General features: G+C 31.1%; 1 protein-coding gene across 1 annotated transcript in view; it reads left to right on the forward strand.

Annotated features, from left to right (window-relative positions):
* Positions 1–26,544, forward strand: part of LOC129218157 (leucine-rich repeat-containing protein 4C-like) — a 319,273-nt gene that overhangs the window by 219,952 nt on the left and 72,777 nt on the right. The window contains exon 2 of the mRNA XM_054852372.1: positions 4,206–4,278. The gene's annotated coding sequence lies outside the window, so the exon portion shown is untranslated. The remainder of the gene's footprint in view (positions 1–4,205; positions 4,279–26,544) is intronic.

Below are 26,544 nucleotides of genomic sequence, written 5' to 3' on the forward strand. Positions count from 1 at the left end.
TTGTGTTTTATCTGAAAAACATATCGCTCATGTTCACAGATGGTACAAAGTAATGATGCACACTGAACTTTTGATAAATTTGTATGAAGAAAATTCATTTTCGTAAAACGACAACAGAAAAATATAAAAGAAATTCCAAGTTATCGAAAACTAGCTCGCGAGAGCCAAGCAAGGAAAAAGAACGTTAAGTAACTTTGAGAATGGCTTACGGATGCCAAGATCAATGATTTTTAGTTTTCCAGCATGTCCGTCGAATATTTTCTTGGAGAACATATCGAATAGAATGAGAAAGCGAAAAAAATTGGATTTTGATTTATTGTGATCCGCAATAATAAAATCCGCATTCATTGTAAGAAAGCACTGAAAAGAAAGAAAGAAAAAAGATGGAGAAAATGGTGAAAACATTAGAAAAATCATTAAGCTATACGTAAAATGTTTTCTGGAAGGATAAGGAAAAGCCGTTTCTATAATAGCTTGCTGTGAAGGAAAAGAACGGTATGCTTTGAAATAAAGGAGTCAATATTTCTCTCTCCTTTGATTTTAAACTGAAGATGAAATTTGGAATCTTATGTCTTTGACAGTAGAACTGGAGTAAGGGGTTTATCTAAAGGTTTCTTTGGAGTGACGTTTTCAGCTTTAATGTCACTCGGAGTATAAACTACATAATTTCTCTCTTCAACACAAGCCATAAATAAATAAAGAATAAAATATAACATGTTTTCGTATGCTTAACATGGGCAGATTGTAGCAACGAAGAAAAAAAAAATCCCTTAAAAATGTATTTATTAAGCCTATATTAATGGAAAATTCCTCACCGCCGTGAATATCACCACCGTGACAGGTCTTATCAATGTCAATATTTCTGAGGTGAAAATAAATGATGGAGGAGAAATACATCAAATATAGGCATTCTACCAAAATGATAAATTGCCAGTATATCCTCAAATTTACTAAATACTATTTTTTAACATACATTTGAAACTACTAATTAAGCCGCACATTAATTAAGAGAGCTTAATATTATATTCCCACTAATCATTAAAATAGCTGATTGTTTGCACAGTTAACAAAATTACTACTTTGATATTAAATTGGACTTAAATTTTAAACATTAAAAGCCTTAAATTTTAAACATTAAATTATTCTTTTTTTATTTCTATGAACAAGGCATTTAAAAAAAAAAAATGAGTAAAATAATTTGAACTTAGCTGGGCTATTGTTTATGGTTACTTCTAGTAGGTAACAGTCTCATGTAAGAACGAAAAAAAAAAGAAAAAAAAAAGTTTCGAACTTAAAAATTTTTGCGTGCACGTTTACGCAAAAGTTACGTTTTCCGGAAAATGACCATGGCTTGCTTCCGGTGTCTTTGTAATATGACACCGGCATATCAGGTGTTGGATATGATCAAGTGCAGCATATACTACACATGTATGCATGAATTGTGCGTATGAGTGAAAAAAAAAGAACGATTTATTAGTTGCGACAAATATGATGACTGATCTTTCTCTTTTCCATGGAAGTAAACGTGCAATTTTCGGTAATGGTTTTGAGGTCATCAAATGTGGTTTAATATAGTTAAAGACTTTCGATTCTGCGTTTTTGTCTTCTACTTTGTGTGAAGTTATCTTTGCCCAGAGTTTTCCGTATTATGGGGGCCATGTTCCTAATGAGACCAAATCGCTTTTGGTTGCTAAAACTGCTGAAAAACATTATTGAAACTTAAACTTTCACTTGATTTTATTTTTCATAATTTCTTTGAATCATCTAATGAATATGCAAAGCTGAAGAAATTCAATCATAAAGAAGCGAGATATTAGATTTTGAACCTTAGGGTAGCCTTGCACTTACGCACGTACTTCAAGCAATATAAATTAACTAGATTGCCGTGAGAAAATCCTAACTCTTCAATGCGTGCTGTGAGTCCAAAAAGTTTGAGAACCCCTGGCTTAGACTGTAAACCAGCTAACTCCACATATTGTCAAAAAAAGTTTTTTTTTTTTTTTTTTTTTTTGACTTGCTGCTATTTTAAGCTGCATTAGTAGAAACTCAGAATTAATCTAAATGTTTATTTTCAATCGCTCCCAGAGAAGATTAAATAGAGCAGGATATGAAAGTATTTTTGATAGAATTTTGAAAGGAAAAAAAATCATTCTTTTTTGATAAACAAAGTAATTCTTACGCAATTGTAACAAGAGAGAATAGCTGCTAATATAAAGAAATATGTTATTTTTACTTTAACCGCATTATTATTATTTTTAATTTTTTTATTTTGTGCATAATTTGCGTAAAGTAATATTTACTTATTTCTTACACCTTTTTATCCGTTGCATTTTTTTTACTGAAAAGTAAGCATAAATATAGTTAAATAAGTTCTCCTTTTCCGAAAATGCTTTTATAGAATGATCCAGTTTCAAAGTATTATTCCGAATTTAGAGCAACTTGTTTGCGTTTCAAGTAACAAACTACCTAAAGTCTAGCAATCTTTCACGATGAATACAACTTTATGACCCCGAAATAGATATCATTGAGTATCATTGAGCTGTTATTCACTGGATATGCATGGGATAATACGATAATTTATATTTCTAGGCACAGTAGGCGACTGAACCAAAGGAATCGTTTCCTGCTCTCTAGCTAGAAAAAGTCACAATTATTTTCCTCTTCCCTAACGAATGAATAGGTCTGCAAACACTGCTCTCTTCGAAGGAAATGTATAATCAAGTAGATAGTGTTTTGGATAATGCATTTGGTTACCTTGTTGATGGATTCGGGTTCATTTATCTTTGAAGACATTCGAAACTTCTGAAAAAGTCTTTTTCGGAGAGGGAAAACTATTTCCGTAGATTTGAATAGTTTGATAAAGTTGCGACGTTGGATTTTTCCCTCTTTTAAATCTTAAATTTTATCAAGGGTAAGAATCGGCAACTCTACCTCTTGCCTTATTTTTGTCAAATGTCATAATCAGAATCCGAAAACATTTTTAAGAACTTAAGAGGACAGGAAAAATATTAAGACACCAGAAAAAATAAAAACTAAAGCAGCAAAAAAGTGCCTATACTAAAAAAAAAAGCGTTACTTTAGAAGTTGTATTTATGGAAACCCAATTTCCTAGGTATTTTCTAGTATGTTTTTTTTTTCCAGTGTACTCCCAACGAAACCGAATTAAGTCTCTGGATAGCTGCAGCTTTGCAAGGCAGAATTGCAGTCTTGCTTCTTACTTGCAATTATTCCTTAGCTTTGGGTATGGTTGCATTGGTGCTTCCGAAGTTCTTTTTAGTAATTCGGGAGCTATCTAACCAATTACAGTAAACATACTGAGCTTCCCTCGAAGATTCCTGACTGGCTCAAACTGGGGAGATTTCCGAATTCTTCAGAACTATACAAGGGTAATTTCAGGAAGATTACTGACTTTTAGTGGAAAACGTTTCTGGTTTTTGCAAGATGTGTTACTGGCAGACATTGGGCTCATTAGCTGCCCATAACATTTCTGAATCGTTTTTACAGTGCAAGGCTCAAAGTTACCTATATTATTGAACCGCTTTAGCACCGTATTATATTGCTAAAAATAAAGGTGAAAAAATAATGAAATTTCGCCGATTGAAATTAAAAAAAAAAAAAAATCATAGCAGAAACGTATTATGCGATATTTTAGTCCAATTTAGACATTGCGTTATAGAATATTCCCCAATCGCAAAGCTTAATCTCTTAGTTTATTACCATTCTGAACTTAAGGAAAGAAAGCTTGTTCAATATTTGACAGCTGTTACACTTAAATTACATGCGATTTAATTCAGCTATTAAATAAGGGCAAAATAAAGCTTTCCGCTTAAACCAACTGAGTAAATGAAAGATTTATATTAGAGATTTGCTTGGCGTCTACCTTTTAAGAGTCTTTTGCCATCCCGGATACGCTCACAAATTTGTTTTTTTTTTTTTCAACTAGTGCTGCATTTACTTTTCATTTCACAGCTTTATAAGCAAAAACTGGTTGCCTCTCATCAGCATATTTTTCTCCCGGTTAACGCATGAACAAACGAAAGTTCAGTCAACTTTCGCTCTATTTTTATCGCGTTTCAGAAATCTTTTTTTCGTTGTCCCGGCTTGGCATTCTTGAAATTGACTGAATTCTGAACTTGTTTCTTGTTTTTTTTTCCCCTTGCCGCACTCACGTTTTCTTAATTTTTCTTTTTGTTTCTTCTTTTTAGGTGACAGTTTGTGGGAGAGCTGTTTATCCAAATTCGCCATCGGGGCGGACCGGCAAATACTCGGTTATTTGTGGTAAGTTGGTTTTTGTTCCGCTCTGTTGCATGCCATATCAAAGGAAAATTAATGAATTCTTTTGAAGCAGTGGGTTAGAAGTAGTTTGGAGTAAATAAAAATTTTGCTCTAATACGCCGATATTAGTCTTTGTTAACAGTCTGCAGGTCAATGGCAAGGTGTACAAAATTGACTTTGAGAGATATTTGAAAAAAAAAAAAAAAAAAAAACTCGTTTTCCATTTCCCACAAACATCAATAAAATGTTGAAATTGAAAGGTACGAAAAATGTTTTACTTTTAGTGGAATCTAAATAAGCATTTTTGTACAGTGAAGTTGCAGTTTCATAGATGTATAATATGCAAGAAAATGAACATGAAAAAACTTGTACATACCTACCACATGGGCGTAGCCAGGATCCCTGCTAGGAGGGGGCAAGCATAAGCGCAACAAAATAGTGGTTTTTAGTCACCCCCCCCTAGTACGAAGATCGGAAATTGCTTGAAATTATAATCCTTATTTTTGTCAAGTGATGTCAGAAAAAGTGGTTATGTGACTATAACCCGGAAGTGTTTCGAGATTGAAGTCTTAAAATTCAATTTTAAACTATCTTTGATGACATTTGAAAAGAGCGTGGGAGTAAGAGGTTATCTTCTAGGGAGGGGCAGTTGTCCCTCGCAGCCCTCCCCTGACTACGCCAATGTAATGCCATGTCCCTACCCAGAACAGTGTATACTTTACGAACCAAGGAATCACACCAATAGTGCAATAATGAAAAAAAAATCGAAAGAGCACATCGAGATATTTTTTGAAGCAAAAACGATTTGCCCTCGTGCCCCCGAGATATATGGTCACCAAATTCGTAAGAAATTCACCAAAATTAAAGATTTGGCGAGAAGTTGACCGTACTTCTCTATTTCAGTCTGCATGTGGCAGCACCTTTCACTTTTAAAGTGTGTGCCTTTTTTCATCAACACTTGCTGAATTTGACGACTTTTCTCAAAATGTTAGCAAACTTTAAGACCTCATATATCTATAGCGAGGTTACGTGGAAAAATAACTTATGCGTCCAAAAACATGTTTCTCTATGCTCTTTTGTTGATAATTTATGAAGAGTTTTCATTACGACACTATTGTATGGTTTCCTGGTAAGTGTCCCCCATATCATTCCTTAAATATTTTCTTGTTTTCGACACAACATGCAAGCAGTTCTAGAAGCCAACAATAACGACAAACATCCTCTAGGGCTGCCCATAAAATGATGTTACACTTTTTAGAAACATTTTGATCCCATCACCTTCCTTTGTCACAAAGTGTCACACTTTGCCACACTCTTGTTGCAAGTCACACTAGACTACATAAACATATATTTCCAGTTCAGAAATGAAGCACCTCATAACAAATCATACTACACCCGTCGGAATGATATATTATCTGGGGTTAGACAAAAGATTTATTTACATTCAAACTGAGAAGATATTACTCCCTGCCGTTCTGCGCATGCTTGCCTGTTTCGATTTGCTTAAAATAGGGATTGAGGAAATAAAAAATGTGAGCAACTTACTTTCAGTTCAGATGCTTTATTTTGTCGCAATTATTGTTATTAGAATTTTGTTTAAATGACTTGAGACTTTTTTTTTTTTTTTTAATAAGATGCCCAATATTTAGCTGTATACATGTTAACTTTTGACTAGGTCTTCATTTGAAACCTTTTCAGCGTCCGTAGTTTGCGGAACAAAATAACACCAATAAAAATATAAAAATGTCATCTTTATAAAATATTCTTAGATAAAAAAATATCAAAATAGTTTTATTGCTTATTGTAACTTCTTTTAATTTGACCAAAGTCTGTGTTGCCACATTTCATGTGTTTCTTGACTAATTAAATTTTAATTTAATAAAATGGCAAAATTTGTTATTTTATTTATTTATTTTTTTTAAAATTAAGTTTTGGAAACTATTAGAAAAAAAAAATGTTGGAAACACTAGCTCAAAAACATTAGGGTTGAAAAACAAAAATTTCTAAACCTCGGATGATATCCATATATGCTTCTGGTTCACATCTCCCGAAAGTACCTACAAAAAGATGTGCAATGCATTTATTAAACATGTACAATCCAAGAGAAAAAGGGTAAAAAAAAAGAAAAGCAGAATTTTTTGTGGTAACTCAGCCACCTTGCGTACCGGAAAAAAATACGTGTCACTCAACGTAGAATAAAATCTTCGTTTAATTTTTGTCACTGAAATTTTGACCAAGGACCTTAACCTTATTAACCCCTTCAGACCTGGTGTCCGGTATACCGGACATACACTTTAAACAGCTGCTAATCATTTAATAATTGATTTAATTAGTTGATTTTTTTTTTGTAGTTGACTCTTTACATTCTACTTATTATAATCTGTGAAATAATTTTTCGTTTTGAGATTGACAACACTGATAATAAGGATTGAGAGATAGAGAGTGGCTCATTTTTGGGTCATTCCATACTAAATGAGCAAAAATGACAAAAAAGTGGTTGCCGCATGGTAACAGATTTTTATGAACTTTGGTATACAGGTTCCTTTTATGCCTATATAGAAACATGTAAAATATTTTGGCTTAATATTTTTTATTTTAGTAGTTACATGCGATTGAAATTTGGTCACATTTAACAGTATTCTCATAAATGCTAAATGTAAAATTTTTGAAGGCTTGTGTTTTATCAATTATTTATTGTAAACATAAAAGTTACAAATTGTTGTAATCTATAGAGTAGGACAATTCATCTGCTTTCAGTAGTGTTTTTCATATTTATTATAGTTAACTTTTAACCATGTTTTAAAAACTGAAAATATTTCAGTTTTCTCATAATTAAGTATTTTAGTTTTTAATCTCAAGCTTTAAGGAATGTCTTAACTGTGCTGAAATTAATACCCAACATTGTGCTAAATGTCATAAAAGAAATACCTTACTTTTGAAGTTGCATTTTAACTCCTTAGTCTTCAAAATCAGTTTTGAACTTAGTAACATTTTGTAAAATCATGATTTTCCCCTTTACATAGGCACAAAAATTTTAATGCGGGAAACTTTCGACAGCATTCAAATTTCGCAAGAATATAGAGCAGTATTTCTACCATTTGCGTCAAGAAATTCAAAATTGGTTTTTGATTTCCACGCTTAAAATAAAATTCAGAACAATACCATTTTTTTATGTTTTTTGTAAAATTACAAGAATTCAAAGTGCTAGATAAATGACTAAATGATGCAAAAGCAAGCATATCTAACATTCATTTAATTTTCTAAAAAATATATTTTGGCATAATGTGAAATTTATAAAAAATATAAGTGGACAAAATTTATCTCTTAAGCAATAATAATAACTTCAAGAAATGCATCACAAGATTTTTTTTTTTTTTTTTTTGCTCTCTACAAAAGCTTTTTCAATCTGCTTAAAAATTTGTGGCTCAATTTTTGTAGGAAAATCCACTTGGAGACATTAATGGTACTTTCATTAATATATTTTTCAAATACTTCCAGACAAGCATTATCTTTAATAGGTCATGTGTACTAGCAAATTTAGAGCATTCCCTCATGTTCAAACAAGCATCTGAAATAGAGGGAAAAATGAACATTTCAGAATTTTTTGATTTTTTAAAGGACGATTTCGTCATCAAAGAATTCAAAAACAATTACTAATTTAGAACAGTTAGTTAGTCATAAATATGTTTTCGATGTGAATCATTTTTACTGTTATTTTTTCATTAAAAGAGCTAGAAGAGTGATTTGAAATCTGAAGTAAATCGGCAATTTTTCAATCTTTGTTAATATCTCAGATTCAAAAAAAGATCTGAATAAAGTTTACTTTGCTCTTTCCTAATAGAGATTTGTTTATAGAATGTGGAAATATTTATTTTTTAAGTGTACTTTTTTAACTTACGGAGTTATTGAGTCACAAACTGGCTGCCTATGAACTCTGAAAATTTAGGCTTAGCGTAAGCACCAACTTCTAATTTCAATAATAGAGCAACAAACAGTTTTTAAACTTTCATAATTTGCATTCCCTCATAGATATGCATGATTTACTTAAATAAAATTTTCATTAAAATCTGTGACATATCAGCCACAGCTGATTTGCTCATTTCGCATGTAATGACCCTTTTCCAACCATGGATTTTCATCTGAAAAGCGAGGTTTCGTTTCCTGATTTTTTTAAAAATATGTAATCTTTAAATAATCGTTTCAAACGCTTATATTATGTTTTATAATTGTTTGTAGAACATTTTATACTGAAGTGTGTTTAGTATTTTATCGTTTCTGTATATGAAATATTGATTTCAAAAATATAAGTCCGGAACATTGGACGTGCCACAACTCTTTTAATTTTTCTCCTACAAACTCAAAATTTTGTCTATAAAATACCCTTTACCATAGTACACTGTGTACCAAATATCAACATTTTCGGTCCAATATTTCATAATTCCGACTGAAGGGGTTACAATAACAGGGTGTTAAAGTATTATTTGGAGCTACCTACTACAGTTTTACAACAAAAGGACTTCTGCATGCTCAATTTACTCAAAATATAAAATGTGAATGTAGAAAAAATAATGTGCGCTACATATCATTGAATTCGTTCGCTTCTTCGTTCACTAATGGTATTAGAAATTTGTCGATGAACATTCACAACTTTCCCTTTTTTGAAACAATCCTCATAATTTTGATGTAGTTGCACAAATAATGTGTGAAATAAAGAAAAACATCAGCTTTTTATGTACCAGAAGAACTGTATATGTGCTGCGTGTTCAAAACATTCAAACGCGTTAGTTTTTGAATGATGTCTCATAAAATATTCATGGATCTTGAAACGCTGCGGCAGAAGATCAAATACCTGCTGTATCTAGAAAATATCCTTAAAATTTTAATATTTTTCGAGTTCGTATCTTGAAATGTCCAATCAAAATTTGCTTCGTGCAAAATATATTAAATTTTTCTTATTCGTAAGAAAAAAAAATCCCCCCAGCCTCTTTAATCTTAGCCGAATAAAATTTATCGCAGATATCCTAGTTGATTGCTTTATAAAGAATTATTCGATCGCTCGTTTGTGAGTAAGAATTTAAAGAAGTTATTTTACTTCAGGAAGCTCTGAAATTTCTTTTTATTCCTTGCAGATGATGAAAATATTTTTCTTTTCTATTAGCTGTCTCTTTGTCTTGGGGTATGAGCTTTGTCGTCTGTATTTGCTCCCCCGTTTCGCATAATTTAGTCGTTTTTCGTCACGAACTTTATTTCTAAAACACTGATATAAGTGAATTAAATATCGTTGACTTCTATTTGAGAAGAAGTGTCACTTGCTTTTGATGTTTGTACTTCAATGTATTTTTTGCACATAAGAGGATACTGAACTCGATATGTCTTTGCATATTCAACACACGTTATTTTTTTATACCTATTTCCTAAATATGTTAGTACTGTTTTTGTTTCAAGCAGCTTTGCGCTGACATTATAGTGCATTTTCGGTTAAACTCTTTCAAATAGTGAACTAGTGACTGATACGCCGTCAGTGGGGGATGACCAGCCCCAAAATTCATCCCCCTTGACGACGTATTTGTCCCTAATTGATGTATTTTATTTTGTATCCTTTATAATTTTGCATTTTAAAATTTGACACCCTCTATTTCCTGTTTTTCCTGAATATGTTTGTACTGTTTTTGTTTCAAGCAGCTTTGGTCGGACATTACAGTGCAGTTTTGGTTATTCTCTTTCAATTTTTTGAATTTGAGTTTAAAATGCATTTCTGTTTATGTATAAAAACCATACAGATAGGATGGGTGACAAAAATAAGAGAACACTTATAAAAGAGGGGTCCTATATGAGGACCTGGACCAGCCTTTCGTTGCAAAACAATCGCATTTATGAAACATATCACCCAGGTGAATAGCTCATCAAACCATTTCATTGTCCTGATCTCAATGTTTGTTGTGGTTTTATCGCTTCTTTCTTCTTTGGGCCCTTTAAAGTTTAAAGTTCGCTGTCCTGTATTTGGCAGGAAATGTATGAAATCACAAAATGCTGTATTGCACTTTTGCGGGCCACCTTTTTTGTATGTTACGAAAATACATGAATTACCAGTATCATCGTCAAGGCGAATAGTGTCTCGTTCTAAATTTTATGTGAATTAAGAACATTCTTGTTGGAAAATTTTACTGAAAACATAATGATTTTAAAATATTCTAAGTTTAATTGCCCTTCGCTATCACCAGATTGAACCCCAGCAGATTTTATGATGCGGAGATACTCTCACGGGTACACGGGCAGCCAGTGACTGCTCTAGACCTGAGAGATATCATTCCATGAACGTTTAGAGGGATGAATACCATCATGCTACTTTTAACTGCAATACGCGTAGTGACGAGTCGCCCTTGCTCAATACCTTGGTTATGTCGAACATCTTCTACAAACAGAAAAAAATAAGTTATTTTTTTCCAATGAAACAATGGAATCAGTAGCACACCTGTTATTAGGGGGCAGTGTTACACATCAATCTACACTACAGTATATCGGAAGGATTATTGTGTAATTGTAATGCCCGTTAGCGTAATTTTCTTTACCGCTTCTGCTCATAAGTTTAAGCTTTTTTAGGGTTCAAATTTTATGTTATTTTGATCATGCATTTCATTTGTATCCACCCCATCCATGCTTCCTTAATTAATGAAATCTTAAATGTAAAACTACTTTTGAATTATCCATTATAATGAAGGAAAAGATGCGGGCTGATAAATCAATATTTCTAGAGCAGAGATGCGTTTGAAATTAAACTGAAATAACTCCTAAGTGCAACATATTGGCTTTTTTTTATTTGCTTCTTAAAAAAAGAAAGAAAAAAAATGTTTATTTTGTTTCTAGCCCCAAGCAAGTATTTTTGAACCTTTCATTTTTTCAGGATCTATTCTTTTGTTTTTGGTATGAAATAAAATTTAACACAATGAATTTTACTTTGTACTTATTTTTTTTTCTTTTTGATGTTATCTTCTGACTCGCTAAACTTTCTTCTGCGAAGAAAGCCTATATAGCTCCAAGAAAATATCAGTTCCACTTTGTGAAAAGGTTAACGATCCGGTTCCCTGATAAGTTAAAGTGCATAAAAAATAAATAGTGTGTGACATTTTTATCGTTAAAAATCTCAAAACTCTTTTATTAGAAGATGCACAGACAAATAACGATCGCTTAAAAAAATGCATCGGAATACTGCTTCAAGAAAAATACATAAAAAAGTAAAAATCTTAGTGAAAGAATATAAAACTGATTTTATAAGGCCAAAGTATAAGAAACCATTATTAAAATTTTTCCTCGTTCAGCAAAGTCTTATGCGGAAGAAAAAAAATCCTAAAACAACGATGAGTTTTTTTCTTCCTTTAACTTACTCCGCATATGTAAAGTGATAAAAAAATACTTGTAAAATTTTTGAACGAAATCGAGTCCATTTTTCTTTTGGAACAAGGTGCATTTAAGCTCTAATTAAACTTATTTTGTAACCCAGAAAGTGAAAAATATTACCCTTATAGAAAGGGCGATGCTTTTGTTCCCGTTTAGTAACTGTCAGAATTTGTTGCCCGAAAATAAGGTAACAGGAAATCAAGAAAGACGGCTCGTCAGCCCGAGTTTTAATTAAAAGACAACGAAATACGAAAAGACGCCAATTTACCTACGTTCTCGTCAAATTCTGCTCTCTTTCTCTGCAGTTTAATTACGCACTTTGTTTTTCTTACCTTTAATCAAGAATAGAAATTGAATTGTGTCCTTAAATAAATATCGAGGTGAAGGATATTTCTTCCCGACTTGTCTTAATAATGAAAAGAAATCCAGTAGGAAGAGTAAGATGCCATAAATTCCCATGAAAAACGTAAGCTGGAATTTAAGGTAAAGCACTGATGGCTGTAATGATAATTATTTTAATTAGAAGCTGGTTTTTTTTCCACATTTCTATTTGAAACTGGAGAGTGCATTTTTCAAGCTAATACAATAATTCTGTTTACAAAAAAAAAAAAAACATGAATATTAATGAAACATACATATGATGTTATATAGGTAGGATATGTATTTTACAAACAATTACAATACATTTATGTAATACATACAATGTCTCTTCAAATCTATTGGTAAATTCTGCTATGGGCATGTCAATGATAGATAAAATAATCTATAAAAGAAAATACGCATTTGATTTCCCACAGACATCAATAACACATTGACAATTCAAGCTAGGGCACTGGTAAAAGGATTTTTTTTTTTTTTTTTTTTTTTGCGGAAACCAAAAAAGCAAGTTTGTAGCATGTCCGTAAAGTTGAAAGAATGTAGATTACAAAAATAAAAAATAATAAATAAAAGGAAAAGCTAAAAATTTGCAGGTTCTGTCTCGGGCAGATTATTTTATGTGGTGATATGAGAGCTTATGTGAAAAGAGTGCAAACAAATACAGATACCCGGGTCGATCTCCAATATAACTAAATCATTGACTGTAAACCGAAAACGTATAATGTTAAAAACTTTCCCAGTTTCTAAAGCTGCTGAAAACACTTTGCAAAATAAGGATGCTCGTATTGCATTTACAGGGGCTGTTAACACATTTTTTAGACCATGTACTATATTGCATTCACAAAACTAAATTACATAAAATTCTTGTGTTTGAAATGTGTTATTTTTTTGCCCTATTTCTGAACTGGCTTATGTCACCGTAATTTTCAGGATAATAATGCATTTTGAAGTGTCAGAAGAGGTATTCTATCCTATTCCTCCTGAACAGCTTTCTAGAGTCCCGTAAGGGTTTTGGGACGACTAGGGATTGCAATACCGGACCAAAAATTCAATCTGGTATCCGATATTTTTAAAACGTGATACCGGAATACCGGTATTAATACCGGTGTTTGAAATTTCTCAAAAAATGCTTTAAAATATATTGTTTCGATGCCACAGTTCCTAGTTTTGTACAAAAATTGTATTTATGATAGTAAACAACATAATACGTCTATTGAATTGTTTCTAAGCCCGGAACTCAATTTGGTGCTCAACTTCTCTACAGTTGAAAATACATTTTCTGAATTCGCGCAAGTCGGCGGTATCGTTAACAATGTGCGATGAACCTTCTCTAATTGTCTAGAACTCCTTTATTATCAAATAATTCCATCTCTTGTGTGTTACTTTTGGATAAATCCGTTTTTGTGTATGTGTTTCTTTTATATTGTGTGTATTAATATTATCATTATTTTTTTTAAATTTCTTTCCTTTTTTTTTTTTTTTGTAACTTTCACAAAAGGGAAACTGAGTGATCAGGGAAATGGAAAAAATGATAACATGGTGCATAAAAACGCACAAAAATGTGATTAATTTCACCTTCTAGTAAAGACAATATGATTTTGCAATCTCTCTGCTATTTTTGTTCAATGATATTGTATTAGTTCGTGCTTTTGAAGCCAAATATTCTTTTATTAAAACTATTTATTACTTTCAGTAATACCTAGTATACCGGTATTTTGCCCCAGCAAATACCGGTATTATGAAATTGCAAAATTGCTCGAAATACCGGTATTCGGTATACCGGTGTATTGTAATCCCTAGCGACGACGTTTGGATAATAAAGATTTCAAAAGTCCGAAATCACAAAAATCCATTGATGATACATCGGGAGATTTAGAGGGGATGTCATTAAAGTGTTGATCCCGGTTCTGTGTTCCTTCTTTTAGGAAATTTATAGTGATTTTTGAAGTATGACTTCTAGCGTTGTCTTGTTGGAGTTCCCCAATTTGATTGCACTGTGAGAAAAGCGATGTTATTTTATTGAAAAAAAAAGTTGATAAAATATGTTCTTGATAATTTTTGGAGTTAATCTCGCCGTTTGTTTTTCAAACTTTAGTTACTTTTTTTAATTGTTATTATTTTTTTTTATTTTATTTATTTATTTATTTATTTATTTTGGAATTTGGCCATAATATAAAAAAACCAAAAAATCATGAATCCCTTGAAAAACTTCCTTTTAACTCATTGAACCACGTACTAAAAATTTGTTCTCCCCCTTTCCTGATAATCAACTGTTTTTTTTTTTTTTTTTTTTGCTGCAATCATTTAATACACCCATGACTCATCGATTGTGATAATTTTTATCCATTTTTCTTTGGATAAGCGTTTCTTGTATAGAACTATGCAGCTTTTCCTGCGTTCGGCGATATGGTTTTAAAGAAAGTCGATGCACATTGCGGTTTTTCGCTTTCTTAAGCTTTAAATCAACGTTTATCATTTTGATTACGGTGGACACCGAGCATTTTAATAATTTTTAACTGTCCTTTGACTAGGGGGATTTTCTTTTAGCCTTAAAAACGTACCTTTGCAACAGTCAAAGGTGTCCGTTTTTTCTTGAATACTTGTTTGGAATTTTAATTCCTCTTTCGTCTCCAATTTGAAGTTTTTTGCCTTTATTGTTGACACCAAGCCATGACCCTCACTGTTTTTTTTGGATAACAGAATATGAATCTTCCGAAAGAGCATAAATATAGCATTCAAACCACTGCTTCGTTAAAAGTACCATTTTGAATAAAAACAAACCTCTCCAACAGCGGGCGATAATTTTGGGTATTAATAATATAGTACAATTGCAATTTTTTTTTTTTTTTTTGCAGCAACCGATTTTTTACTACCGCTTATCAAAATCGTCTAAAAATGCGCGTACAGCCTCTGCAGTTTACAGAAATCGTGGAATGCGTTAAGTCACAAACTGCTGAAACAAACGACGAACAGTATTAATGCGTGCCCCGCACCTGAGCCGCAAATGTTAATGTTTGGACACTCATTCAAACAACTAGATGTGAATTTAAATTTAATATTATAACCGCGTAAAAATGGAAGTTTATATTCCCAACACTTTGAAACTTTATCTACCAGACATTCACCCAGATTTGACGAAACAAATCTACTACAAGCAATTTAAATACTTCACTTGTTCGTGGCGAAGAACAATCAATGGGAAAAAGAAGAATACTTATCTTACCGATGCAGGTTTATTTGGCCATTCTGAACGTAACCAAAAAAAAAAAAAAAAAATCCTTTAGGCTTGGAATGAAGAGCAAACACTTGAAAACTTCAATTATTTTTTTCAAAACGATACAAGTTAAAACATAATGTCTTAGTAACAAAAACATTAATTTGTGTATGTTACGGGTTTTATAACTGTCGCATCTGTAACGGTATTTTACATTAAAGGTTTTCACCGCCAGCATCAGACATTGAAAACGTGTTAAAAGAAGAGGCAAAAAAGGCGGCCTTCGTAACACGGAAAATAACTTACTGAACCTCCTTTTGGCGCCACCTGCCTGGCAATTTGAAACACATAAACTGACGTACGTAACAAAATATGAAATTAGGAACTGAATTATTTAAAATATATCAGAAAGTAAAAAATACAGATGTAAAGTTATATATTGGGCAGTTTCTGAACAGTTTCAGCGTTTGTACTTCACCAGTAAGTAAACATTTTCCAATTAGACTCATGTAATACTATATCTATTTTTCTTTCATATTGTCTTTCCTTTTTGTTCAGCTTTTTCATTAGGTTCAGGCATCTTTGCTCTATCACCTTGAGAACAATTGGAGGTAGCCCTGGTTTTATTTCTACTGATTACACCCCATGGACTATTGTATAAACTTTTGAAGTATTGACTAAGAGTTCTGGTGCGCCTTGTAAATTATTCTAAATATATTTTCAATTAGTGTATTAGTAATTCTGTAGAATTATTAATTTATTTTTTACTTCCCACTAAACTTCTCAAAGAAACGGGTGCGATAAGAAACAATATATTTGCTTTATTACTGAAAACGTTGGAAAGTTCTTAAGACATCTTATAAATGCAACAGCACAACCATTGCATCATCAATTCTATAATTTCCTCTAATAATTGAACAAGAAATGGTATAATTTCATTCGTGTTCTTTGATCCATGTTAGTTCAGATTATCTCTGCTAAAATGAAAAACTTCCAAGTTAAAAAAAAAAAAAAAAACTTTAACGTTAACCAACAAGGTAGGACTGCAGCGATGTTTTTGTCCGCTTCTGGACGTTTCAAATATGTTTCAAGTTATAAAACTCAAATTTGTGACTTGTTACAAATATTAAAAGGTTAAAAACTAGTTTGTTAATTCAAACAAACTTAATGGAATTAGTTCACATTCAATTACATTATAAATTTAAGGAAATAAAGTTGTAATCGTGTAAAATAATTATCTAAAAGGGATTCTTTAATTTAAGTATAATTGCCGATATTTTTTGAAAGAAAGATTATGAACGAAATATAAATTGAAAGAATAAATGAACAAATAAATTAATTGTGTATTTCTTTTAGGTTATCATACGTTTGACTATTATTATTGATTGGCAATTAAACGCATGTACATTGGTTTCAACGATATAAGAAGCAAAGAAACATCAAATAATAAAAATAGTTTAATGAATTTTCATATACTCATTAGAAAATTTAACCGAAAAAAATGCTTCAATAGGTTGATATATTACTCGAGGCGAGGCAAGGCAAAATATTTGTAAATAAAAGAAACAATTAACATAAACTAATTCGCTAATTTAGAGTATCTTTATCAGTCAACTTCTATTTTTTTTCTTTCAAGACTGGTATTGGTTTCGGAAATTTATTTACTGTGATACACATATTAAAGATTCAAGTTTCACTTTTCGCGACATTTTCACAAGTTTTCACAAAATTTATCTAATAGTTTTTCACATCAATATTTTCACACACACACACACATATATATATATATATATATATATATATATATATATATATATATATATATATATATATATATATATATATATATATATATATATTATTTTCAAAACATGAATTTGTTTTTCTAGCTACAAGTTTAGGTGTAAAAGCATTCATTTTTTTTCGGTTAACCCTTTCATTAGTATTAATTGAGCAATATCATGTTATTGTTAGTTCGGCCTTTTTGTTATAATTACAGCCGTTTATTTCTTTGGTGTTAATTGTCGGGTAGATAATTATAGCTTGAGACTTGTGCCTTGGGGAAGAAGTTTGAAATAATCCCCAAACAAAGATCGACTTACTTTTTCGTGTTCTAATAATTATGCGTATTTGCTTTAATGTACCCTCTATTTTAGAAAATCTATTGTGTTGAAAGTGAAATCAAAGTCATTGCAGGTTAATAAACCACATTAATTCATTTTTGAAGAGTGAAACATTTCGCTTTTAATTACCATTAATTCTTCTCCTTTACCTTATCTAAACAAATTCCCAACTCTTTCCTTTTCAAAAGGCAAAATCTTTAATCTTTCTAATTAAACTGACGCTGACTGCGATATCATTCTTTTGAATACACATTGCGTCGGAAGAAGTGAATTGCTTTGGACATAAAATTAAAAACTAATTAACTGAGCGGACCAAGTTCTTAAGTGAGGATGATTTCGTTTCCAATGAGATGTCAGGGAAAACTGTTTTAAAGTTTTATTTTCAAGAAATACCACGAGATAGCTGCGGTTTTTCTTATGAATTGTTTTGTGAAAGAAAAAATTAAGAGGGCAAGTTACAGATCAAAAGTAACTTTTTTAAAACTCAATGCTCGATAAGGGCATTTTCAACAGGTTAAAGGACACTAATCATTTTATTAAGATAAAAGGGAGTAATTTTTAATTTCGATATATTTTAACTGTCAGTTACTATGAATAACCAGCAGATGAACTGGTTAGAATAAGCGTGGTATAAGTCAAAAGATTTACGATTTGAACTAAGCATGGATTTGAGTTTTTCTGCAGTTCGTCTGTAAAGGATAAAAGTTCCGAAAAAAAAGCAAATATCTTTCGACACTGATACAACACTAAATTTGTCTCCTAACCTTAACTGCAGTTGATGTGAGAATAATTGCGTTATAAGTTGGTTTCTCCATGACGCTGATTGAACCAGTAGGTATAGTTTTCTGCCAGGGGGATTACGTTCAATTCTTAACACTTTCTTTGAGTAAACCCATCATAAATGAGGAATGAGATTGCTGTAAACTATTTAAAGTTAATTTAAAATAAGTTACAACTTTATTTATTTATTTATTATTATTATTATTATTGATGTATAATGAAAAAAACAACCAACGTTAAAATGCAAATCCTTCTCTTGGAGGTACAATTTATTATGTCTTTGTTTTTTACAGATTATTTCACAAAACCTTTAATTATTCTAAAAACTAAGTTAAGGTGACTTACACCACTCTCATTCCAACCCCAGTATTAAAAACAGAGCGGTGCTGCGACGCACGTCGCACACTCTGGAGGACTCCTTTTTTCTTCGAAGTTGAAGCGAAAAAAGCAAAATTTTTCAAAGCAAAAACAGTCTTAAATTTCAAAGATAAATGACGAAGATTTGTGCAGTATTTTATCTGATGGAATCCACAGGTAGCATGTACTCGTAGTTCGAAAGTTTATCATCTTATTTTCATGCAATACCACAGTGCTGATTTTGATTTTACGAATAATATAATGCCAGTTTAACCTGCAGACTAATTTTGGATGTCTTTATCTGCGTCGCAAACTGCCGACAAAAATTTTTCTTTCGAAATTCTAAGCACGTTCTATGTTGATCGTATCCCTCTAAAGATTTTTGTTTCGTGAATAAATGACAGCTTACTATAACATCAATTTTGATAAAACAGGAATATATATATATCATATCAATTTCTGTTTTTTTCAAAATCAATTACCCGACGCACTTTGGAAACAGAATTCCTTCCCTGACGTGTAAATATGCTTTTATTATTCATCTTATGTTATCTCTAAACTTAAAGATTAATTAAAACGTGGGTTTATCACTTGAGTCGAAAAAACAATCTACACAGTAGAAAAGTCAAATAATGGGGAACGCTGCGTACATCTTAATCAGGTAGATGAAAACATTAGAGAAAGGGTCTGCGGTTCTTTTATAAGGACAATGCACTGTCCACAGAGACGTTTGTGGCGGTAAAAAAGTTGATGAATTTGAGTTACGATTTGTTTGTTGTCTCCGTAATCGCGAAATTTGCCTCCTTGTGGCATCTATTTTCAAATCTTAAGTAATGTGTAGCTGGATTTTTTTTACATGAAATGGGGGAGTGATAGATCGAAAAAATAAATTTTTTGATTGATTTCCGGAATTGAGACAAAATGAATTGAGCTAAAGGTCGACAGCATTGAGAAATATATGTAGTTTTAATAATAAGATATGTTTAATAATAAAGTTATGTTTCACTACTATTGCAAGACATTTTTACCTTGTATTCTTAAGCCAATTTATCTGTAATTTACTAAATGAGATTTTATATTCGAGCAATCAAACGTTTCGTTAAAACATCAGCTAAAAAGTCAGGACTGCGAAATTTTTTATTTCAATAGAAATAACATTTAATCTTACGTACTTTTTATAATTCTTCATTTTTTTAATGTAAAGTTGTAAAATTACTTGTATTGAAGTTACTTTAAGTGATTTACATCATAGTCATTTTGAAATTTATAGTAGGGATACTGTTTTGAGTGAATGATTATCTCGTCTAGCATAAAACTCTGGATCCACTCAACGGTATACGGAAATTCTTTCATGCAACTGTTATTCTCATCTCAACAGCAGTTTCGGATATATATATATATATATATATATATATATATATCAACACCCAAAATCTCGAAAAGATAATTTTTTCCTTCGAAATAATTGGTTGTATTAGACACAGGAGGTCAAATGTTTTAGCGGTCGTAGATAAAACTTCACGTTTCGTGTCATTTTCCTTGAGATCCACAGTCACTCTAAATGTAAAATAATCCGAGTTTGAACACCAAAACATTCCTAGTGGAATAGTGCACATATTGTGCCGTAAGTTAGTTTTTAAGTGATAAATTTTAATGGAGACAAATGAATAGGTTTTTCAAAGCATTTGTTGCAATTTTCGATCTTTAGGATCCACCAATATCTTCCGATACATCTTTTTTATATCAGCACTAAAAGCATACTAATGTTTCTAATCCGTACTACAATGGAAAACAAGTCCTGTTGAACGTTGTGATGTTGATATACATCACGTTGCCAGAGCTGCATTGTAGTTTCAAGCAGGACGAAGGTTTGTTTTCATTTAAGTTTGAAATTTATGCTTATTTTATTACACCACAGCATGTTAACGAAAAGTAAGGTATTTTACACTACCTTAAAAAAAAAAACACACACATTCCGTATTTATTCACGAAATTTATGTCGTCTTTTGTGAAAATACTCATTTTAAGTCTTTTAAATAATCTTCATCTTCTAGAATCGGCGTTTTTTTTTTTTTTTTTTTTAAATTCTCTCTTCGTAAAATTTCAACATTTTAAAATTTCGCTTCAAGTTTCACTGTACAATATATTGATTTCTTTTTGTCTGTTGATATTACTCTTTTTCACAATTAATTCAATGGATATGTCAATAAAAGTAACGTTTTTCTGAGCTAAATTATACGGAAAGCTCTTTTCAGCTTACTTAGCTTTTTTATGCGAAATTATGTGCATATTTCTTGACGTAATTCTCCCTAGTTTTCACAACCATTATACATCCATAAAGACAGTTCAACTTTTGTGCTTTAAACCTTCAAGTAAGGAGCTTTGAATTTAACATAATTTATGCTCATTCAGTTCAACAGCACTTGAAGTTTCCACCCGGAAGAAAACTATGGAACCATTTTTTCCACTACCTTTTTGTTTAAGTTTAAGGTCTTAAGGGATCTGGACATGTCATTCCAAAATGCAGGAGAAATGCACCGATCAAGGAAAATCTTCAGTTGTCGTCTTTCCCTCATCATGCTTGTACTGCTTTTATTTTTTTTCCTTCCTCATCCGCTATCATTGTCTTTCCAACTTAAAGCAGATCTGACAAGACGTAGATTAATGCTTCATTCCTAAATCCTTTCTTTGTAACTTCTTATTCATCTTGAATGTCAGGAATTTCCTTTACGAATGTTTTTATGCGTTGCTACATTATGTGTTTCTGTTGTTTTCTTGTTAATTGTATTTTAATTCGGATATGTTTTTTCTTTTATCAATGCATGTGGTAGTTTTTTTTTTTTTTTTTTTTTGAGTAATTTTGTAATGAACTAAGCAAATTACCCGGTATTGCCGGAACATTTAATGATACTAAATGGTCTTGCAGACAGTTGCGAAGTTGTGACCAATCGAATTTTGTGATTTTATAGTTGGACATATTCACCAACCACATGATTTTTAAGATTTTGAAAGAAAATGTAGCTATGGTATTGTCCCTGAATGAGAATTAATTATATAAAATGTCGAAAGCAAATGAGAGAATTTTAAAAAGTTTATTTGGGGACCTCTATGCCTCTTGGGTATATGCTTCAGTTCAAATGCTAGAGGTATGAGGTGAGTTCGATTCCCACCGGAGCTTTGGGTGTTATTTCCTCTCTTCGTGTTGTATATATATATATCTTGTGTTGTCTTATACTCGTACATTGATAAAATGTGCAGCCTCTAGGGGAGACGGCACCCCACATCTTCGTAGTAATTATTGCTTATGGTATGACAAAAACAACAACAAAAATTTTTTATTTGGGGTCCTTATAATGTCAAACTTTTACTATCAAACATTTTTTAATTAATGAATCTTCCTGATTTATGTGAAAAAAAAAAGAAAACGTAAATTAATTTTTGACTTTATCTTCATTTTATTGCATAAAAAATAATTTGGAAAATAATAAATGCTGAAATTATCAGAAATTCCGAAATGAACCAGCATGCGGTTATGATTTTCTATTGTATGTTATTCTTGAACTTTGACTCTTAGCTTATTGGACTTCGATTCCAAGCAAATTAGAATTCAACTCATAGATCATTAGACTTCAATTCTGAATTTATTAAACTTCGATCCCTAGTTTATTCGACTTCGATCCCTAGTTTATTAGACTTTGATTCATAGCTAATTAGACTTGGATTCTTAGCTTATTAAACTTCGATTCTTAGCTTAGTAGACATCGATTATTTACTTATTAGAGTTTGGTTCATAGATTATAGCTTGAAGTAGTTCCTGTTGGTTAAAAAAACTATGTAATCTTGAATAGTCAATTTTAAGAAGGAATCATTCCTTTTAATGCGGAAAATACTGGAGAATATCAGTGCATGTGTTGTCTTGCAATATATGCATGAAAATTATTCACAATTTCCATTACATTGCTATTCGTTAAAATACAGTAAGTAACCAACAGGAACTACTTCAAGCTATAATCTATGAACCAAACTCTAATAAGCAAATAATCGAGGTCTAATAAGCTAAGAATCAAGTCTAATTAGCAATGAATCAGAGTCTAATAAACTAGGGAAAAACGAAATATATTTTACAGTAAATTTTATACACATGAAATCGATTACGTATCAAATAGTTGTCTGTTCTTAAACTAAATACCAGCTTAAATTTAATTGCTGCTAAAACGTCATAAACCCTTTTATTACTATCAGTTTTACAAAAATATGACCAATGTTTTCCATGAAAAATCTATCTTACCCAACATCATCCCAAACATATTTACAGAGTATTATTTTTAGGAACACAGACCGTAATCCTTATAGCCTTCAAAATCTTGATTTCAAAAGTTTAATCATAGTTGATGTTAAAAATTATTTTCTTAAAATACACTTTAAACCCACCCAAAATGACTGCATATTATATTCACCCAACTAATGCTCAAAGTGAGAAGAATCGCCGGAATTTTAAATCACTCTCGGGTGACTTTATTTTCATATTGGAAGTCATTTTTCCTCAAACCCTTGCAGGTTTAATGTCCTAAAATTTTCTCATTTTTGTAAATTGCTGTTTCCTAACGAGCCATTGTTCCTTCCAAGCTAATCTGTTTGAACTAATGAGTATATTTTTCATGGCTCTTTATCGAACTATAGATGGCTAACGCATTAAAAGAGGAAAATCTGAAAATTTCACCTAACTATGCCGAAAGCTTTATAATCTTTATTTAGTATGTATGGGGAACGTAACTATAAATTTCTTGAAGTCATGGTAAATCATTAGTGAAATCAGATGAATAATGCAACATAACTTAAATAAATGTAATATAATAAAACTCCATTTTAAAAACCAATACAGTTTGAGTTGTGTAAATCATCAAAACAAAAAGGAGCAAAAAAAAAGAAAAAGAAAAAAATAGGAAAAAAAAAGAAAAGGAGGAAAAAAATACAAAATAAGAAAAGAAAGAAAAAGAGATATAGTGAGCGAATTTAGTGGAAAGTCTACTTTTTTGATGTAAATGCTATTACAAATAAGAAAGGTGGCAAAGTAAATAGTTTTACATTTGTAAAGTTTCATTCCCGAATTTACATTTAACACAGACTCACAATAAAGACATAACATGCACGGAAAATAAAGTAAGGGAACATGAGGCATAGTAAAATAGCGGGGCAAAGTGAAATGCTGAAATATTTTTTGTTTTCAGCTCCACCTAGCTGGTATTATTTTAACTATATAGTACCCTTTGTAGTCTATTTCAGTCCGCGAAAAAATACCGCCGAAGATTAAAGCATTTGGTAATACAGGCAATTTTTAAGAAATGAAACTTATATCGTAATATTTTGTTGTAAGTCAAAAACTATTTTTGTTACTGTAAAATGATAAAGTTATTGTTATAAACAATTTAAACATTATCGAGACCTCCTAATATTCAATGCAGTATTATTTTAGTCAATATCAAGTTTAATTGTAATTTAAATAAATTGTACAATTACTCAAGTGCATACGAGGCAAAGTGAAATGGTTTGTTTCATTTACTCAATCATTTAATAGAAGTCACTTACGTTTTCAGTTATTATTTCATTCATTTACATTCCTTCATTTAGTAATTCCCTTATACTCGTATATTTGTTCATTCATTCACTTATTTTCTTATTCATTTATTCTTTTACTCGCTCTTTTATTTTTCTTTATATATTAGTTAATTTATTCATTAATAATTCTTTTATTGTTTCATTATCTTTTCATTTTTCCATTCAACCTTTTAATTACTGATTATTTTGATCAAAAATATGCTTTATAATCGAAAAGAAAATATTTCACTTAGAAAAATATTTTATTTTTAACTTTGTCCCATAAAAAAAAGCGAAATTTTTTCTTTTGAAGGCTCAAATTTTACTGCAAAAAATAAAAAATACTGTTTCAACACAAGTTTTATTTTAAAATACTGTGTTTTTCCTTTATGTACTGTAATTTTCAAAACGAATTCCCGATTTGTTCTTTTTGAAAAACTCAGTCATCTTAACCATTTCAGTTTTCGCCCCACATTCCCCTACATACTACAAGAGCCTCTATTTGATTTAACGTCGATGAACATAAGGGTCATTCTCCAGAAAACGTAACTTTTGAGTGTAAATATTTTTCAATTTCGAAACCTTTTTGTTTTCTTTTTTTTTATCCTTTCATGAAAGTGTTACCTACTAGAAGTAACCATAAACAATGGACCAGCTAGGTTCCAATTATTTTACTCATAAACAAAAAAAAAATAAAATAAAAATGCCTTTTTTAAAGAAATTTAAAAAAAAGAAAAAAAAAACTTTTAATATTTAAAAATAGAGGCCAATTTAATACCAAAGTAGAAATTTGTTAATTGTGCAAACAATCAGCTATTTTAATGATTAGTGAGAAGATAATATTAAGCTTTCTTACAACTTAGTTAGTAGTTTCCAATGTATGTTAAAAATAGTATTTAGTAAATTTGAGAATATACTGGCAATTTATAATTTTGGTAGATTGCCTCTTATAGATTTATTTACCCTCCATCATTTACTTTCATCTCAGAAATAATGACATTGATAAGGTCTGTCACGGAGGTGAGGAAATTTTCCATTAATTTAGGCCTAATAGGTACATTTTTCAAGGATTTTTTTTTCCTTCTTTGCTAAAATTTGCACATGTTAAGTATGTGAAAACATGTTCACTCCTTTTTTTTTTATAATTAATTTACATCCCTGAAATTCAGATTGACGGAGGTGAGAAGTTAGAGTAACCAAACTAAGTTTTGAAAGCAAAATCTATCTTTTTGTTTTTCGACAAAAATCTCACAACTTCAACTATGGCTAGAAATAAACAAGGGGGCTCCCTGGTATCATGGAAAATAAAATGTGATGTCATTACTACCATGCGTTATTGAGGAATGGCATTGTGTGTTTAGGTAACGGAGGTGAGAATTTATTGTGTGACATGACTTCTTGTCCTGCTAAAGCGAACTAAAACACAATATAAAAAAAAAATTATACTTAAACAATTAGTATTTCAGACACTTGTGAAAAGAATAATCAATAAATAAGTATATACTTTTAATTAAACAAGTTATTAAGCAACACAAACAGTCACACAAGATGTGAGACATGCCACAGAAGTGAGAATCCACATGTTGTGAACCTAAAATATACTAAAATAAAAATTATTATTAAAACATTGTTGGCAGGTTTAAATAGATATATTTTTCATGAAATTAAAAATCATTGTTAAATGAATTGTTCCTTAGAGTTTTTACTGTTGTAAAAGGCGTGTGACAGAAAAATTACTTTTTGAAGAATGACCCATAAGCCGTAAGTAGCCACCCAAAAGCCAGGGCTAAGACAGAACTACATGCAATGCACCGACAACCCATTTATGACATCCAGATACTGCAGTTTCGTCCTTGTTTTGGGCTCATCAGTCTGGAATAGTCAATAATTGAGCTGGATGCAAACGTCATGGTGCGATACATTTATTTGAGCTACCAGTTAGTAGCTGTTTCAATGTCGTCTGCCTCCAATTCGACTATTGACTATTCCAGAGAAATCAGTCTATAACAAGGACGAAACTGCAGTCTCTGTATGTAATAAACCGACTGTCGGTATATTGCATCTAATCCATATATGTTACTTAGAATGCATAAGCAAGCAATAGCTTTAACAATAATTACATAAAAACAAAAAAAGAAAAAAAAAAGAAAGAAAGTTCCAGCTCGGAAACTGTTTCCTCCTCACCGAGAATATCTCACAAAACTAATCCTATCGACTTAAAACACTTATTTTTATCTAATCAAGGCAATACAATTTGCTTTTACATTAAAACCTGTTATGTTGACTACCCTTGTAAGTTGACCGCTTTTATAGGAACAGAGTTTTTCATACATATCAACCTTTACAAGTTGACCACATGTCTAAATTTACCACACAAGTACTGCACCACAAGTGATCAACTCACACAGGTTTCACTGTATTATCAAT

The sequence above is a fragment of the Uloborus diversus genome, chromosome 3 (assembly GCF_026930045.1).
Source record: "Uloborus diversus isolate 005 chromosome 3, Udiv.v.3.1, whole genome shotgun sequence".
NCBI classification, from domain to species: Eukaryota; Metazoa; Arthropoda; class Arachnida; order Araneae; family Uloboridae; genus Uloborus; species Uloborus diversus.